The sequence below is a fragment of the Pan paniscus genome, chromosome 14, assembly GCF_029289425.2.
Source record: "Pan paniscus chromosome 14, NHGRI_mPanPan1-v2.0_pri, whole genome shotgun sequence".
Taxonomy (NCBI): Eukaryota; Metazoa; Chordata; class Mammalia; order Primates; family Hominidae; genus Pan; species Pan paniscus.
In genome coordinates this window covers 87,731,316-87,751,476 of record NC_073263.2, presented here as the reverse complement: position 1 = coordinate 87,751,476, position 20,161 = coordinate 87,731,316, and the positions used below count along the sequence as shown (strand labels likewise).

Here is a 20,161-nt window from a genome sequence, read left to right as displayed (position 1 = left end):
AAGTCCGAGATTAAGGTGGCAGCACTGTAAGGTTCTGATGAGGACCCTTTTCTGAACTGCAGAATGCTGATTTCCAGTTGTGTCTTATAATGGTAAAAAGAGAGCTACCTAGTTCTGTGGCCTTTTATTTATTTTCCTTTTTCTTTGAGAAGGGACTTGCTATGTTGTCCAGCCAAACTCCTAGACTCAAGAATTCTCCCGCCTCGGCCTTCTGAGTAGCTAGGACTTCATATAGCTTATTCTTATAAGGGTACAAATCCCAATCCTAAGGGCTCCACCCTCATGACTTAATTACACTCAAAAGCCCCACCACCAAATACCATCATATTGAAATGACAAATTCAACATACAAATTTTGGGGGGACACAAATACCCAATTGCTTGTATTTGACAGGTAACCAAGTCAAAGTTAGTTCAGAATTATATAAAAAGGGTCAGTCAGAAAAGTGACGTTTCTTCCCATTACTTTTATCATTTTCACCCCATTTCTTTCCATTTTCTCTAGATAACCAAGCTTGTTAGGCTATACTTTATCCTATGTGATTTATTTTTGCAATAATATGCAAATACCAGTATATTTTACTGTCCCCTCCTATTTTTCCCAAAATACCATGGTAAATGTCATTAATTTAAATATTAAAAGTAGAGAGTGACTTGTTTAAGAATGCCTATGTCATATAGACAGATCAGGAAATATTTTATGTCAAAGCACTATTTATACTGAGACCCAGGAAGAAGACAGAAAGTTCTATGAGGTAGCAGTTTCTATAGCTCTTGAACGTTGATGTTTGTTTTTATAATTTGGATATTTAATTTTTTATATGTCTTTAATTATTTTGACTTCATGATATAGTCCCTTAAATCACAGATCATAATATATTCTTTGTGTATGATTTATTATTTACACAATGAATAAAACCCATAAAACTATAATTTCATAAAAGTTAATTTTTGAAAACTTGTGTGGATTATTATGATTGGATCAGTATTTCTTCACGTGATTCACAGTACAAAATTTAAAGCTGAAATCTACTTCATATTTGCTATCTTGTTATATATTATCAAGATTGCTTATGTTTTGGAGTGAATAGAAATGAAAAATTGAGTTATATAACAAAGAGACTTGTGGCAGAATAGTCATCAAACATGTTATTGTTATGTGATTTTATGTTATAAAAATTACAGCTGAATTTTAAGAGGAATGGGACAGATATAGGTCATGAAAAATAAAATATAACTGAAAACATAAGACTAATAGTTAAAATAATCTATTGCTTAATTCTGATATCCTCTTAATACACGTTTATACATTTAAATCTATTTTGCTTGTCTTAACAAGATTGCATAATGATACCTCCAACATATTTAATATTTACTTAGCCCTGGTATATTTAATTATTCATTCAATCCTAGAATATACAAATAGTTTCAAAATTATTAGATAACACACTCTGAGTAACAAATGTACTAATTGAACTACATTTGTTTATATTCCTTTTGGCATTAGCCTGAGTTTGGATGGCCAAAATGCTATATTCCAAAATTTCTAAATTAATTCCTTTTCCCTAGTTCTGGGTGGTGTAGTTATGTTATTTATTTAAAATATGGTAATTTGTTTCTGTTTATATTCCATTTAGAGTTTTCTTTTGCTTTTATGATTTACATAAGTATGTAAAACATTAATATAACTCCAAAAGATGTATACAAAAATGTATATTCAGAAAATTACTGTGGTTCATTTTTGTTTCCTTTTATTATTGAACAATTTTTATACCACAAAACGTGCCCTCTTAAAAATTTGCAATCCAGCATTTTTAGTACATTTATTATATTTCCTTTCTCACCATTTTAATCTATTTTCTCTATCTGACATTAAATAAACTTAATACATTATTCAAATTTTATTCTACACTCAGTATTGTGTCTTGCACTTTACTGTGATTACCTCATGTTTACATATATAGGCCTCACTTATGGATGAAGTTACTGAGCCTAAGAGAGATTACATAAATTTTTCAATATCATATCACTGTGCTCATGAACCAGATTTAGAAGCCAGGTCATCTGAGGCCATATTCCATGTACATAGTAAGTCCCAAACTGCTTCTCTACTGCTGTAATGCTGCTCCAAATACTGCAGCACCTCACCTAGATTTTTGTCAATGTGCCCAACTAGTATATTTGCTGCTGTCCTGCCTTACCTATGGTCTTTTCATCACAATGCAGCCAAATGATCCACTGAAAACCTCAGGTCAGATCATGTCTTCTCTCTGTTTGAATTCCTACAATATTTCCCCCTTTGAATGGAAATAAAATCCACAGTAGTTAAAGGGGCTAATGTTTCTCCATGATCCTTACCCTCATTTTTATGGATTCATCTTCTAACACTCTACCTTGATAGTTGATATGTCAACCACACTAGCCTCTTTGCTGGATACCAATCAGGTTCTCTCCTTTAACGTTATTACTGTTATTTTAATTCTCACTCTTTCCACATATCCTCATGTTTTTGGCACTCTCTATTCTACATATCTTAGCTTATCATGAGTCATTTCCTGACCACAATTCACTTTTTCCCTGCCCCAGCATTTTGGATCCCCTTACCCTGTTTGGTTTCCTCTGTAGTGCTTATTGATGACTGGCATAGGTTAAAATTCACGTACGTGATTCTCTCGTGTTCACTAAAATCACCACAAGGAATATGGTGGTTTTGTCACTGCTGTATTTCCAGGACCCATAACATATACTTTTCCAACAAAACAAAAGATTAGGCTTTAAAGACCCAAAGCTGATGATGGGCTATAAAATGTGGAGTAGAATTAGTTTAGTAATTCTCTACCCTAGAAATACATAGAAAAGAAATAAACTAAATAAGGAAGGAAGGCACTAACATCTGCTATTGAATTGATTCTAATTATACTAATGAAACTTGATATTGCCATTTCCTACCACATGAATAATTATACAATAGCTTATTTGCATGTGAACATATATGGGTGTAAATTAATGCAAATCAGAATCTAATGAAGAGTCACCTGTATGTAAATTATTCAGACCAATTAATTGTATAAAACTGTATAAGAATAATTGCAAAACTCTTCTTAAAATTAATTTCTTGCAGCAAAAAATGGAGGAAGTTCATGTAGCATTTTGTTGCTGGGTGTCTAGCTCTAAATTGCAGACATTCATTGCGTGAACAGCTTTAGCTAAATATGGAATAATAAGGATCTTTTGGAAAACAGAAGCTGCTAAATATTCAAAAGATATTTGTTCACATCTAGTTGAAAGGTAAAGCTGAAAGGAACGATGTTTAATAGACTCTGACAAGTATTTAGAATAAAAGCATGTCACAAATTATATTACAACCATGGAAACGCTAACCACTGATAAATTGAACATAAAATTCTCCTTATCCCAATTGATGGACAAAGGGAACAGTAAACACATTTCATATAAAATCTACCTTGACTCATTGATTGGAAACCTTTCTTATCTGCTGAAATTTGACCTTTGCTAACACATAGCAACAGATCTAAGCTTGATATATATTTTTTTCTTTTTTCTTTTTCTTTTTTTTTTGAGACAGAGTCTCGCTCTGTAGCCCAGGCTGGAGTGCAGTGGCGCGATCTCAGCTCACTGAAACCTGTGGTCCCAGGTTCAAGTGATTCTCCTCCCTCAGCCTCCTGAGCAGCTGGGACTACAGGTGCCCGCCACCATGCCCAGCTAATTTTTTGTATTTTTAGTAGAGACGGGGTTTCACCATGTTAGCCAGGATGGTCTTGATCTCCTGACCTCATGATCTGCCCACCTCGGCCTCCCAAAGTGCTGGGATTACAGGCATGAGCCACTGTGCCCGGCCTTGTTCTTCCTTTTTTAAATTTATATTTTCTCAGTGGAACATTTCAGAATATATGGAAAAGTCAAAGGATTGGCAGAAGTAGAATGAGGAAGAAGAAAATATTTAATCCCTACTTTTAAAGCACTTTTAGATTCTGTTTCACGTTAACTTGTGATATCTGCTATGGGGTGTTTTCAAAAGAAAATAGCTTATTAATTTACTCATATGACAAAATGAATGATTTTTTCATTTAGACCAGTAACAGCAAAGGAGATGAAACAGAAAAGGAGATGGAAACTTTAAGACATAATGTGAGTTTGCTGTACCTTTTGGAAATATTTAATTTTGTTATAAAGAATAAGAAAAAATAGGAAAGATAAAATTCATAAGACAAGTTAAACACAGATAATAAATAACCTATTTGTTCATAGACTATTGATACATTAATAGGATACATTAGGTATACATAAAGGATGAGTAAATAACATGAAAGATTTAGATACCCTAAGATAGGCTAAATGTAAAGTAAGTTAGATGTAGGAAACAATAAAGATAGTAACAGTATATAGATAATTTGATGAAATAAACAAGAGTATCACTTTTAGATAGAAATACATGAAAACATTATGATTATGGCATTTCTGGGCTGACAGCTATATTTCTCCTAAATTGGCCACCCATTGATGACGCTCAGTATGGTCCCACTCTGCCCATATGTGCTCAGCCCAAAAAATACAGATAAAACTTGTAGCTGTTCAGCAGGATAATTGGCAAGCTACAGCTATTGGCAAAGCATATTTTAATGTATCATTCTAATATAAGATGTGTGTGTATCATTGGCCTACACATTTTCCATCTGTTGGAGTTCCTGTGATCAAACCTTGACTCTGGTCCTTATAACCAAGCCATCTGTGGAGAATGGTACAGTGAGGGTAAAGGGGAGGGAAGAAACAGATAGATAGATAGGAAATAGAGAAATTACATATGAGTGTTGCATAACTCGGGATTCAAGTGGTGTGATCCTTCCATAAATGTGTGCCTTATCATAAGTATATTTCCCTCTATAGCATCTTTCTCCTGCTTCTCTTAATGCATTTCAATTTAATTTGTTAAGCTGTGTGTTTCAACCACCTTAAATTGGTTTGTGAGTGATTCGGTTCCATGACATCTGAGATATAGTTCACCTGGTATTGTACTTGGAGGTTACCACTTCATTAAGCTAATTCCCCACATGATCAGGCACTGATGCCCTTAAAACCTGGCAAAAGGGTCAAATATATTGGGCCACTTTTTTCTGAAGCTTTACTGGATCCCATTTTCATATATACCTCTCCCCATGGGCCAAGAAAATGCTCCCACTTAGAGTTCATGCCTCCACTTTGTAGATCAGGCTGTGGGTGCCTGAGAATGAAATTCTGAGTCACAATTGTTCTGAGACCAATATCAGTGTCTGCATGGGCTCTTACTCTAGTTCTGTCCCTGTAGATAGAGGCCAAGATGACTTTTTTACAATATGGATAAACAAAACTTGACCATGTGGGCAGCTGTGTTCACCTGCATGCTCTCCAGATCCCTGTAGTGCAGAGTCAGGGAGGGAGGCAATTGTGAGAGGGAGGCCAGGACTGGCACTGTCCATGGTGCTATATTTCACCCTGGCAATAAAGGGAGTTCAATATTTTCAAATTCAAACTTGGATTTTCAAGAGTTTATAAAGGTACATTCGACAAAGTAGAAGCATAGATTATACTTTATTTCACAATCTGGTAACTTTTAAGTCTCTAGACATATGGTATGTGGGCTGCCATTTGTACCCAACCTTCTTGCAAGTATTATGGCTGAGTCTGCCTTAAGGCCTTTATTTATCTATATAAAGAAGGAAAATGTAATAGTATGCAAAAGTAAAGTGATTTTTGAAGAAATACCAAAACTTTGACTCAAATATTACATAATTTTAAAATAATTTTGCTTCTCTAAAAATTATGTAGCATTTTGATTTTTTGATTTTTGGAAAACATTGCAAACAAAATAGCTAGTGCTTAAGGAAAGGCAGACTGGAACAGATAAATGAGGTAATGGAAACTTTGTGCACTTTAATTGTTAGTAATAAGATTTGGTGGCAAAATCAAATACTTTAGTGAAGGCTAGACTGGGGTCAATATTGGAGCAGTGCATGTCTAGACTTTGTTATGGATACCATATTTCAGTCAGTTCTTCTGAAATCAAACTATTTTTAAACAGACCAAAAAAATCCAGGGCAAAACTCTCTTATTTATGCACTTAGACTGCTGCTTTTTAAAAAAATTTTATTAGCTACCTGCCTTTTCTTGTCAAATTCTCCTGATAATTTCATTTAATGTATAGAAGAGTAATGATTTTATACATACTTTTGAATATTTAATTATGCAATATATAAAATACTTGCAAACCCACTAATTTTCATGATGTCTCCTAAAAATACTGGCAAATGTGGTGATGTTTATGAGAACTGCCTTTCCTGCTGATCAATCTTTACAAAAAACTTAAGAATTTTATTCATCTATATCTCTAATATAATGTATAATTTATCATCAGTGGTAAATAAAAAAGTTTTAAAACAGAAAAAAATATAATTCAATTAAAAAAATAAAATCTGAGATACAAAAAGAGAACTTCAGAAATTATGAACCTCCAAAATTTTTCAGAGTAATTTTGCATGATCAAACACAAAAGTCACTTCTGCAAAGGAAAAGTTAAAAAATGTATTACTAAACATTTTTTAAAAGATATTTTATACTTAAAAATTGCTGAAGAACAGAAATAATATAAATAAAAGATAAATTGATTTTTATACTTGATAAAAAATATAAAGTACAAAAATGTGAGAAACTGTATGTCCTACATTAATTTTATTGATTTCCAGAAAAACAAAAACATAAATTAAGAATGAGGTGAGAGTAGGAATAAACAAGAAAGAAAATGTTAAAATGATGAAATTGTCAAATAGAGATAATTTTCTATCTTTCTTTTCTATTTGAATTCCTTGTATTACTTTTTCTTGTCTGATTTTTCTTGCTGATACTTCTAGTACAATAGAAGTGGGAAGAGTGTGTGTCCTTGCCTTAAACCACATTTTAGAGGAAAAGTTTTCAGTTTCCTTCCATTGATTATGATGTAGTGATGCGTGAGTTTTTAATAAATGACTTTCATTATGATGAGATATTTTTCTTCTACATCTAAATTGTTGAGCGTTTTTATCAAAAAAGGATGAACTTTGTAGAATACTTTTCAGTGTCAATTTAGATGATCACATTATTTTTTTTTGTCCTTCAGTCTGTCAATGTATGCATCATATTGCTTAACTGATATATGTTAAAGCAGCCTTGAATTCCACAGATAAATTCCACTTGATCTTGATGTATAATCATTTTGTTGTGTTTTAAATTTTATTTACTAATATCTGGCTAACACGGTGAAACCCCGTCTCTACTAAAAATACAAAAAAAAAATTAGCCGGGCGTGGTAGCGGGCGCCTGTAGTCCCAGCTACTCGGGAGGCTGAGGCAGGAGAATGGCGTGAACCCGGGAGGCGGAGCTTGCAGTGAGCCGAGATCGCGCCACTGCACTCCAGCCTGGGCGACAGAGGGAGACTCCGTCTCAAAAAAAAAAAAAAAAGGAATTTTTGTATCAAGTTTTACTAGAGATACTAGCCTGTAGTTTTCTTTTCTTGTGATATGTTTTTCTGGCTTAGGTAGAAAGCTGAGGCTAGCCTCATAAAATATGTCACAAGGTAATCCCTCCCCCTTTGTTTTTTGAAGAGTTTAAGAAGTATTGACATTTGTCTTTCAAAGTTTGCTAGAATTTAGCCATGAAGCCATCCGGTCTTGGACTTCTCTTTGTTGGAAAGTTTCTTTGTTCTTAGCTTGTTTGTTTTTCCTTTTTACTTTTTTGTGTGGGTGCATGGTAAGTGTATATATTTACATATGAGATATTTTGAAACAAACATACAATGTGTAATAATCACATCAAGGTAAATGGGGTATCTATGACCTCAATAATTTAACCTTTGTGTTATAAACAATTCAATTATACCTTTTTAGTTCTTTTGAGATGTACAATTAAATTATTATTGACTACAGTCACCCTGTTGTGTGATCAAATGCTAGATCTTATTCATCCTAGTTTTTGTACACATTAAACATTCCCATTTCCCCCAACCTCCACTACCTTTCCCAGCCTCTGATAACCATCCTTCTGCTCTCTATCTTCATGAGTTCAATTGTTTCCATCTTTGTCTCCCACAAATAAGTGAAACATGTGAAGTTTGCCTTTCTGTGACTGGTTTATTTTACTTAACATAATGACCTCCAGTCTCATTCATGTTGTTGCAAATGACAGAATTTCATTGTTTATACTGGCTGACTAGTACTCCATTAGGTATACATAACAAATGTTTTCTATCCATTTGTCTGTTGATGGACATTCAAATTATTTCCAAATTTTGGCTTTTGTGAATGTTGCTGCAAAAAACATGAGTGCAGATATCTCTTCAATATACTGATTTCCTTTATTTGGGATATATGCCTAGCAGTAGGATTGCTGGGTCATATGGTAGCTCTGTTCTTAGCTTTTTGGGGAATGGCCAAATTGTTCTCCATAGTGGTTTTGCTAATTTACATTCCCACCAACAGTGTACGAGGGTTTGCTTTTCTTCACATCCTTGTCAGCACTTGTTATTGCCTGTCTTTTGGATAAAAGCCATTTTAACTAGGCTGAGATAATACTGAATTGTAGTTTTGATTTGCATTTCTCTGATGAGCAATGATGTTGAGCACCTTTTCATACGCCTGTTTGCCATTTGTATGTCTTGTTTTGAGAAATGTCTGTTCAGCTGTTTGCCCATTTATAAATAAGATTAGTAGATTCTTTCCTATATAGTTGTTTGAGCTCTTTAAATATTCTGGTTATTGATCTCTGGTTAGATAGGCAGTTTGCAAATATTTCTCCCATTCTGTGGGTTGTCTCTTCACTTTGTTAATTGTTGCCTTTGCTGTGCAGAAGCTTTTCACCTTGATATGATTCCATTTGTTTATTTTTGCTTTGGTTGCTTGTTCTTGTAGGGTATCACTCAAGGGAGAGATAGAGGTAGAAAGTTTATTCAAAGGAATAATAACAAATAACTTTCTAAACTTACAGAAAAATATCAGTATTCAAGTACAAGGTTATAGAACACCAAGCAGATCTAACTCAAATGAGACTACCTCGAGACATTTAAAAATAATTAACATACAATAAAGCTCCAATATTTCTGGCCACAGGCTTTTCAGTGGAAATCGTACAGGGTAGGAGAGACTGGCATGACATATTTAAAGTGCTTAAATTATTTTTTTTACCCTGGAATAGTATGTCCGGTGAAAAGATCCTTCAAACATGAAAGAGAAATAAAAACCTTCCCAGACAAACAAAAGCTGAGGGAGTTCATCGGCGTCAGACCTCTCCTACAGAAAAGCTAAAGGGAGTTTTTCAAGCAGAAAGAAAAGGATGTTAATGAGTAATTGTAAATACACAGACAAACACGAAATATTATAATACTGTTAGTCACATGTAAACTACTGACTTTTATTTATTTATTTATTTTTAATATATGGATCCAGGCAGGAGTGCAGTGGCTCAGTCTCTGCTCACTACAACTTCCGCCTCCCAGGTTCAAGCAATTCTCCTGCCTCAGCCTCCTGAGTAGCTGGGACTACAGGCAGCCACCACTATGCTCAGCTAATTTTTTTTTTTGTGTGTGTGTGTTTTAGTAGAGACTACCATGTTGCCCAGGCTGTTCTTGACCTCCTGAGCTCAGGCAATCTGCACGCCTCAGCATCTCAAAGTGCTAGGATTACAGGGATGAGCCACTGCACCCAGCCAACTACTCACATCTTAAGTAGAAAGACAAAAAGACGAACTGATAAAAAATAATAGCTACAAAACTTTTCAAAAAATAGTACAATAAGATACAATAGAAACAACAAAAAGTTAAAAAGCAGGCCAGGCGCGGTGGCTCATGCCTATAATCCCAGCATTTTGGGAGACTGAGGCAGGCTGATCACCTGAGGTCAGGAGTTCATGACCAGCCTGCGCAATATAGAGAAATCCCATCTCTACTAAAAATACAAAAAATAGCTGTCATTTTGTTCTTTGTTTTGTTGTTGTTTCATGGTTTTGTCTTCTTCATTCCTTGCTGGGGGGCTCTGACCTGCCCCTAACCTCCGGCAGTGTCTAGGGGTGAGTGTTTACAGCTGAAGCCCCAGTGGGCGTGTATTACAGGGTGTTTTTTTAGTTTGCTGTCTATAGGCGGTTTGTGTTAACCAGCTCAATAGCTCAGTTAGACCCCTTTCCTTTTCAGAAGGAGAAATTTCTGTATCCTGGGGTTTCTTGTCTTGGTGTACCAGAAGAATTGGATCACACATGGGCTTGGAGAATGAGTGCAAGGTTTTATTGAGTGGAAGTAGCTCTCAGCCAATGGGGGAGCCAGAAGGGAGATGGTTTTCCTCTGGAGTTGGGCTGCTCAGCGGCCCAACACTTTTTCGACCACTCCAGACAAACTCCGCATCCTTCTGCAATTGATGGACTGCTAGACTGCCTGTGCCTTTCGACATGCTCTTCCAGCAGTGTGTTCTTGATGACCAGCTCCTTGTGTCTTCTTCCGCCGATGTGTTTCTCATGATGTCCAGCAGATAGTGTGTGTACCCGCTAGGGTCTCAGGTTTTTATAGGCCCAGGATGGGGACATGGCATGCCAGGGTGGTCTTGGAAAATGCAACATTTGGGCTCGGAAGCAGGAGTGTCTGTCCTCACCTAGGTCTGTGGGGGTGGGGCCCTAGCCAGGGACCATGCCCTCCATGCACTTCCCTTCCCCCTTTTCCATATCACTTAAAGGGACCATTGTCTTCCCTTCCCAGCACTCCCGTATCATTTCCCCCCTCTGAAGAGGTGCATCAAACTGACATTAGAATATGTAGAATGGCAAGTCTTAGCTGCTTCCTGCTGACAAGGGCATTGTTTTGGGGAAAATAGCAGCCAGATTCCTTCCAGAGTCTGCCTAAGGGTTCCTAGCAAAGGAGAACCATTGTCCAACGGTCTGGTCGCCTGATCATTTGGAGTTCGACGGCTTCTAGGTGCGAGAGAAAAAAGCAAGTTTTATAAGGTTAAGTATGCATGGGTTAAACATATGTATTATACAAGGAAATAATTTAATGCCAAAGATTACATTGACATGAAGTACAATATACTAACAACAGCATTGTACCCTTAGCTGTTTCACCCTGGTGAAAGAAATTAAACTTTGTATGGGAGCGGTTCAACTTTCGAAGAGAGATAACTATTCTTGCCCTCTCTTTTAGCAGCTAATTGGCGCAACATGGGAATTCCTGGATTTGTGGGCTTGCCTGGTGGCCATTAAAACTTCCATCTCTTTCCTGTGTTTGCTCTCTTTCCCGGGCCTCCCTGTCTCTATTAGAAAAGATTGACATAGCCACTTTCAGGAGGTCCTTTAATGTACTATTTGGTCCCAGGGCCCATCTTTGTAACTTCCTCCTGATATCAGGGAGTGCCTGAGTAATAAATGTATCCTCTAGGATTAGTTGTCCCTCGACTGAATCAGGAGATAGAGAGGTGCTTTAACAAGGCCCCTCTCAGCCTTTCCAGGAAGGCAGTGGGATTTTCATCAACTTCCTGGTCAATCATGGGCAGCTTAGTATAATTGAGATGCTTGGTCCTAGTTCTATGTAGGCCTTCCATTATGCATGCCTGAAAGTGACTCCTCTTCTAATCTTCCACCTCATCACTGGGATCCCATTTAGGGTCATTCACTGGTACTGCTTCTCTTCCAGTTGGATAATATTTGCACCCTTCCCTGACACTATATGTGATGCAACGGTCATCCCCAATTCTCTCTGCTGCTTGTGGAGCAGCCTGTTTCTCAGTGTCCATCAGGGTCTGACTCAAAAGTAACATAATGTCTCTCCAGGAGAGTTCAAATATTTGGGTCAAATTATTGGAAGCCTCTCTATATATATCAGGGTCATCTGAAAACTTTCGAAGATCTCCCTTAATTTGCTTTAAGTACTGTAGGGAGAAGGGGACCTGGACCTTACTGGGCCAAAATTCACTGGGCATCTGCTGGAGGGGCAGGAGTGAGACTGGGGCTTGTTTAGAGCAAGGATTTCTAGGAGGGGGCAAGTGAGAGGCTCAAGCTGGATAGGGAGGTCTGGGTGTACCTGGAGGAGCAGGGCTGGAGGGAGCTGGCTCCTCTCCTGGGGGTGCCTTTGGGACTCTTATCTTTACTTCCCTGTGCTTGCCCCTTGCAGCCTTCCCTGAGACAGCAACAGGAGGGCTGAATCAATCCTACATTGTCAGTAAAGGTCTGTATTGCCTTGCAAGGTATAGAAAGCCTGTACATACGCCACCTCAGACCATCTGTCCTCAGGTCTACAGAAAACTTCCAACTGCCAGATTGTATCAAAATGGTTGATACAATCTGATATCAGATTGGTTCCTTCCTGAGGCCAAGCTAGTCCTTCCTGTAAATTATAATTTGGCCAAACCTTGGTGCAGTGGGCTATGAAGCACTTTTCTTCCAGATTCTGAGTGTCAAAGAAGTCCCAGTGGTTCAGGATACACTCCAGAGGAGTATAAGCTGGCAGTGGTGAGGAGAACTGGTTGCCCATTCTGAAAGACAGGGAATAAAGGCGTCCCTCATTCCCTTCCTTCATTCATTCAGCAAAAACTCCCGTTGTGATGGAGAGAGAAAGTGAACGTCCTCATTTCACTCTCCACCCCTTATGACTGAGCCCTGGTGATCTTGGCAGGTGTCAGTCATAGGTACAAATATGGTATGTACCCATGAAGCAGGGAAAACCTGGAAGGTAGGAATTAACCGCCCTCACCTACACCTCCGTTTCTCCCTGCTGTTAGCAAACTTTGAGTTCCCTGGGCCTGTTTATGCCATGAGGCGTGGCCTCCTTCCGTGGGGTGGGGGGTTCAGTTAGCGAGAATTGGTCCAGCCCATTTACATTGTGCCTGTTGCCTGGCTTTGGATCCCTCAGACTTGTTTTTGTTGTGTTTTGTTTTGTTTTGTTTTTCTAGGGCCCCAGCCTGAAGCTTGGAATCAAGTTTGGGACTGAAAAGGTATTTTCAAGACTGTTTGTATCCGTAGAGAGTATCTCAAATGCACCCTGCTGAATTTGCAGTTCTCAGCCAACAGGGGCCATTCCTCTGTTAACTTCCCTATCAGAAACAGAGCAGCGGGGAGGCCTCTCACAGAGCAAAGGAAAAAGGAGAAAACACTTTAAGGGGCCCCCTAATCCTTACATCTTTCCCCAGTTCAGACCGGGTTGAATTCCTTGACCAGAGGAGGAAATGTTCCACTGGACTGGCAGGCAAGAAGTGCTTATCTGTTGGCCCTGTGGGGTCGTGACTACCACCACAGCTTTCTCCCACCCCCTCCTCATGGCTGTTGGGCTCTGCCTTTGTCCTGAGGGCCCACCCAGGCACCCAAGCTAGGAGGGGAAGGGGTAGCAGGAGATGTCCTGAGCCCTGCATGCCTGCGGCTGTCAAGATGGAGGCATACATGGCACCTCTATGAACAATTGGTCTGATGTGCACCTTTGGTGGCTGAGCCTAATGCTCTCTTTGCTTAGTAACATTGCCTCAGCCTGTAGCAAAACTTAACGTTATAAAGAAAGAGATAAGAGCCATTTTAAACCATGTGAGAGAGAAAAAGAGACAAAGTCTAGGGGTTTTGACTGGCAGGTTAGGGCGGTTGAAAACTCTGTGAGGGGAAACAGAGCCTCTTGCTCTCAGAAAAGAGAGAGAGATGGCAGGGTTTTGGAAGAGAGGCAGACCCAACAGTTTCAAATTCACTCACACTCATCTTCTGCAATCCCAGATGAGCCCCCAGTTGAAACAGGACAGGTTCCCTTGTCCCCCTCACAGGAGTGTGGCTGGCTTCTTCAGTGCTCTGCTGCTCACACCTCTAAGGGAGCACACAGATAGGCAGGCTGTGGGGCTCGGACCCCATGGCAGTGTCTAGGGGTGTTTCAGCTGAAGCCCCAGTGGGCATGTGTTACAGGGTCTATAGGCAGCTTGTGTCAACCAACTCAATTATACCTGCCTCCTTATCATAGGGATAGGATCCTAAATCAAAGGATGTATCCTGGAGTCTCTTGCCTTGGTGTACTGGGAGAATCGGATCACACGTGGGCTTGGAGAATCAGTGCAAGGTTTTCTTGAGTAGGAGTAGGTGTCAGCAGATGGGGGAGCCAGAAGGGAGATGGTTTTCCCCTGGAGTTGAGCCTCTCAGTTAAACTCTGCGTTGTTTTGCCAGTTGATGGCCTGCCAGCTTGCCAGTGCTTATCAGCCTTGCTCTTCCACTGGTGTGTTGATGACCAGCTCCTTGTGTCTTCTTCTGCCAATGTATTCCTCATGATGTCCAGCTGCTTCTGTATGTCTGCCTGCTAGAGTCTCGGGTTTTTATAGGCCCAGGTTGGGAGCATGGCGAGCCAAGGTGGTCTTGGAAAATGCAACATTTGGGTGTGAAGGCAGGAGTGACTGTCTTCACCCAGGGCTGCAGGGGTGGAGCCCTAGCAAGAGACCACGCCGTCCTCTCCCCAGCACTTCTCTTCTCCCCTTCTGTATCATTTAAAGGGACCAAGCTCTTCTCTTTCCAGCACTCCTATATCAGTGGTATGTTTTAGTCTCTTCTTTTTTATTTTTTGTGTGTGTTCATTGTATGTTTTTAGACTTGAGGTTACCATGAGGCATGCAAATATTTAATACTATCTTATAATTCATTATTTTAAACTGATGACAACTTCCCAATGATTGCATAAACAAACTCAGAAACAAGTAAAAGAAAACTAATAAAAACTCATTTTAATGTCATGCCTCTGCCTTGTAACTTTTTGTTGTTTCTGACGTTGATGAACACCATCAGCTTTTGTTTGTCTGGAAAAGATTTCATTTATCTTTCATGTTTGAAGGATCTTTTCACTGAATATATTATTCTAAGTCTTTTTTTTTTCCTACAGCACTTTAAGTATGTTATGTCAGTCTCTCCTGGCTGTAAGGTTTCCACTGAAAATTTTTTAGCCAGACAGTGTAGCTTCATTGTATGTTATTTGTTTCTTTTCTCTTGCTGCTTGTAGAATCATTTATTTATCCTTGACTTTTGGAAGTTTATAAAATTTTTTGAGGTAGTCTTATTTGAGTTAAACTAAATTTTATAGACGTGCTTTATTCTTACATATTTTGTCTTTGTGACTATGTATTTTCAAATAACCTGTCTTCAAGCTCCCAAATTCTTTCTTCTGTTTGATCAGTTCTGCTATTAAGAGACTCTCAGGCACTCTCCAGCATGTCAATTGCACTTTTCATCTTTAGAATTTATTTTTAATTATTTAAATCTCTTTATTAAATTTATCTGATAGAACTCTGAATTCTCTCTCTTTGTTATCTTAAATTTCTTTGAGTTTCCTCAAGTCAGCTATTTTGAATTATCTGTCAGAAAGTTCGTATAACTCTGTCTCTCTGTGATTGGTCCTTGGTGCCTTTAGTTCATTTGCTAAGGTCAAGTTTTCCTGGATGACCTTGATCCTTGTGGATGTTCTCAGTGTTTGGGCATTGAAGCACGAGGTATTTATTGGAATCTTCACAGTCTAGGCTTGTTTGTACCTATCTTCTTAGGAAGGCTTTCCAAGTATTCAAAGAGACTTGGGTGTTGTGATATAAATTTGTGGGCATTGCAGCTTTATCTGCATTAGTGGACACCCCAAGCCCAATGATGCTGTGGTTCTTGGAGACTCATAGAGCTACCATTTTGATTGTCTTGGATAAACTCTGCAAGAATTCTATGGATTAACAGGCAGAAACTTGTCCTTTTCCCTTACTATCTCTCAAACATACAGTTTCTCTCTGTGCTGAGCTGCCTGCAGCTGGCTGCGATGTGGCAAAAGCACCCCTGTGGCCACCACCACCGAGATCGTGCTTGGTCCGATCCGAAGCCAATACAACACTGGGTCTCACCCTAGACCCATTGTAAACCACTACTGTGCTACCACCTATGTTTACTCAAGGACCTTTGGCTCTATAATCAACCAGTGGCAAAACCAACCAGACTTGTGTCCTGCCTTTACTGTGACAAGTGCCCCTGGCCCCTGAGTGAGTCCAGAGATGCTGTCTGGGAGCCAGGGCCTAGAGTCAGAAAACTTAAGATCTATCTGGTGCTCTATTCTACTGCAGCTGAGCTGGCACCCAAACCGTAAGACAAATTCCTTCCCACTCTTCCCTCCTCTTACCCCAGGCAGACGAGTCTCTCCCCACTTCCACAGGCCCACAGATAATACTGTCAGGCTATAATTGATGTTCACCTAAGGCCTGAGGGCTCTTCAGTCAGATTCTGGTGAATGCTGCCAGGCCTGGGACTCACCCTGCAGGGCAGTGGACTCCCCTCTGGCTCCAGTAAGGTCCAGACATGTTGTCCAAGGGCCAAGGCCTGGAAATGGGGACCCCAAGAGCCTTCTTGGTGCTCTACCCCACTGTGGCCAAGGTGGTAGCTAAGCTGTAATTCAAAGTCCCCTTCACTTCCTCTACTTTTTTCAAGCAGAAGGAGTCTCTCCTTATAGCCATCCATTGTGAATGTGCTAAGTTACACTTGAAGCCAGCATATCTCAGAGTCTCACTCAAGGCCCATGGCGTTTACTACCTGGTTACCACTGCTGATTATTGAGGGTCAAAAGGCCCTTTAGTCAGCAAATGATGATCCCTACCAGGGGTGGGTCCTTTCCTTCTAAGCAGCAGGTTGCCTTCTGGCCTAGGATGTGTCAGAAGTATCATCCAGAAGCTAGAGCCTGGAATGGGGGCCTCAAAATTATCACTCATGCTCTGTCTTACTGAGTGTCTGAGCTGGTATCTAAGTTGCAAGACAAAGTCCTTTTTGCTCTTCCCTCTCTTCTTATTAAGCAGAAGGAAGGAGTCTCTTTTGCAGCTGCAAGCTGTGCTGCCTACGGTTAGAGGAGGGGTAGAACAAACACTCCCTTAGCTGCCCTGGCTGCTGTTTCACTCAATTGCATATTCCCAAAGTCCACTAGCTCTGAGCCCAGCATAGCATTAGGACTTGCCAAAAAGTTGCAGTTCTTGTGTCCTAGACTGTTTTTTAAGTTTATTTAGGACCCCAGAGCACTTTAGCTCACAGTACTGAGGCTTGCGGAAACTCAAATTCTGACCACTGGGATGGGCGATTCCCCTATGGCTAGGGTCACATAAATGCTCATTTTGTGAGCCTTAGCTGAGTTCTGCCCAGTGTTTTCAGCACTAAGTTCAATGCAAAGTCTCACAATTGCTGCAGTCTTTCTCCCCCAATACACAGACTCTCCATGTCATTCGGAAGGTTCAAGGGAGAGAAGTGACATAGGCAATTGAAGTCTGTTTTTTTCTACCCTATTCAGTGCCTTTTTCAGCAATATAAAGTTACAACCAGATACTGTTGTCATCTACCTGATTTTTGGTTTTTATAAAGTGCTTTTGATGTGTAAATAGTTGTTAAGTTTGGTGTTCCTGTGGGGAAGGATGGTCTGTGGAGGCTTCTATTTAGCCATCTTGCTCTGCCTTCTCCTGGAAGGTTTCCAATTATTACTTCAATATCTCTGTTAGGTTTTGGTCTGTTCAGACTTTTTATTTCTTTTTTATTCAACCTTGGTAGCTTGTAGTAGTCTAGGAATTTATCCATTCCCTCTAAGTTAATCCAATTATTGGCATATAATTGTTTATAATAGTCCATTACAATCCCCTGTTTTAATTACTGAAGCATCTGTTGTAATGTCTCCATTCTCATTTTTGATTTTATATATTTAGGTCTTCTCTCTTTTTTTCTTAGTCTAGCTGAGGGTTTGTAAATTCTTTGTAATTTCTTTATTCTTTTAAAAAAACTACCTTAGTTCCATTGATTTTCTTTCTGTGTTTTCTATTCTCTATTTGATTTATTTCTGCTCTGGTTTTTATTCTTCTTTTCCTGCTAAATTTAGATTGAGTTTTTTTTTAACTCCTTGAAGTGTAATGTCAGGCTATTTGTTTGAGATCTTTCTTCTTTTTAAAGAAAAGGTACTGAAAGTTGCTTATGTTCAGATAAAGAAATACTATCAAAATGTCAAAAAATGCAAAGTATTTATGGCACCTATAATAATCCATACTGGAGAAAACTCAAATTTTAAAAAGAAAAAAACAATATTCTAAAATGTTCACAGAAAACAAAACAAAACAAATACACAAACTAGGTAAATACTTTTTAAAAAAGTATATTGAACCTACAACTCTATACCCAACCAAACCATGGATTAATTCTAAGTAAATAATGAAATAAGTTTCAAAATGTGCAAGGACTCAGGACTTCCATGTAATACACATGGAAGTTATATTTGTATATTTTTTGAGTATCACCAACCTATCACAAGTAAAGAGGTCTCTGATTAAAAAAAAAAAAGGCAATGACGAACGCTGTAAATAATAACAGCTCTATAACAAATCTAGAAACATTTGACCCTATTAACGTTACTGTGTCTAAGGTTAGTTCCATTTGTAAAGTTTTCACATGGTAATGTAAAATGAATTTGTGATACATAGAAATTTAAACTTGTACTGGCTACAAGAAGCATGTAAGTTAATTTGGATCTTCAGGAGGGATGAGGAAAAAAAAGCTTCCACAATGAAGACATTTTCCCAACATGAAAAAAGACAAAGGACACGTTGCGTTTTGTACCATAAAAAAATGGTATTTTATGGTATATGATTATATATAAAATATATAGGTATTCCCTAGAACTCCCTAGAATTTATATATATGTTTTAGGACATATAATATATGTATATGTATACACACACACACACACATATACACACTCATATATTCTAGGGCACATAAGTATACATTTCCCTAGAATGTAGTGATATGGTAAACTTGCCTATTTATAAGACGGAAAAAGGTAATTATACACACACACACACACACAGAGCCCTGCATTGCTCAATGTTGGGAATACATTCTGAGAAATGCATCACTAAGCGATTTTGTTATTCAAATATGTACTATTCTATATTTTTAGTTTTTAACTTTTTAAACCTTTTTCTTAAAAACTTCAGACATGAGCACACATGTTAACTTAGTCCTACATGGTGTCAGGATCATCAATATCACTGTCTTCCCCCTCCACATCTTACCCTACTGGGAGATATTCAAGAGCCATAACACCCATGAGGGTGACATCTCCTATGGTAACAATACCTACTTCTGAAATACAGTTTGAAACACCTGCCCAGGGAAGTTTTACAGTAATTTTTTTACATATAAAGAGGAATACATTCTGAAATAACAATGAAATATATACCATAAAAAGTACATAAACCAGTAATATAGTCATTTATTAACATTACCAGGTATTATGTACTGTACATCATTGTAAGTGCTCTACTTTTATGTGACTGGCATTGCAGGATAACATATTGTGAAGATGTTACCATTCTTCAAAGTATATTCTTCAGTTTATAAATGCCTTTAGCTGCAAGATCCCTGGGTGACCACTGGTCTGATTTCTCTCACTTTAGTAGAAATGGACTTATCTTTATTTAGTTTCAATATTTAATAAGAATTGAATTTAAAACTATGCACTAGTGTTGCCAGTCTCTTTTCACTCATTGCAATTATTTTGAAACTTATTTATGTTGTTAAATGTAACAACATTTTTTTCTTTTGGGTAATGAGTAGTACTCCATGGCAGTACAGAATCACCTATGGATGAATGCTTCAGTTGTTTCCAGTTTATGGCTATAAAAATATAGCTCCATGAACATTTATGTTTATGTCTTTGTGTAGCAATGTGTTTTGACTATTCTATTACACAACTAGTACTGCAATGAATGGGTTACATGGCAGGTATATGTTTAACCTTTCAAGAAACTGCCAGATTTTATACAAAACGTTTGTGCCTATTTAAATTTCCAGCAGCAGTGCATAAGAGTCCTAGTTAACTCACTTCCTTACTGACACTAGGTACGTTCAATCTTTGAGTTACCCACAGTAATATTCTATTGTTAATTTTCATTTCTCTGATACTAACATTGAGCATATATCTCTTTGGTTGAGCTATTTAAATCATTTGCTTTGATTTTAATTGTGTAGTTTTTCTCCATATTTGTGTGCTGTAAGTGTTCTTTATATATTTTCCATGCAATTTCTTGGCCAGGTAGCCACTTTAAAATTTTGTCTATAAACTCATGATGCCCCTTTTCATTTTCTTAGCAATGAATATTGA

The 20,161-nt window shown here is 38.3% G+C and overlaps 1 long non-coding RNA gene across 2 annotated transcripts in view; it reads left to right on the top strand.

Annotated features, from left to right (window-relative positions):
* The window catches only part of LOC117975628 (uncharacterized), a 698,477-nt gene that overhangs the window by 462,462 nt on the left and 215,854 nt on the right, over positions 1-20,161 (top strand). Inside the window, exon 1 of one of the 2 annotated variants that reach the window (XR_010109636.1) lies at positions 13,855-14,546. The exons of the other annotated variant lie outside the window; for it this stretch is intronic. This is a non-coding gene — a long non-coding RNA (uncharacterized LOC117975628). Of the gene's footprint in view, positions 1-13,854; positions 14,547-20,161 lie in introns of those variants that run through there. 2 annotated transcript variants of the gene reach the window in all.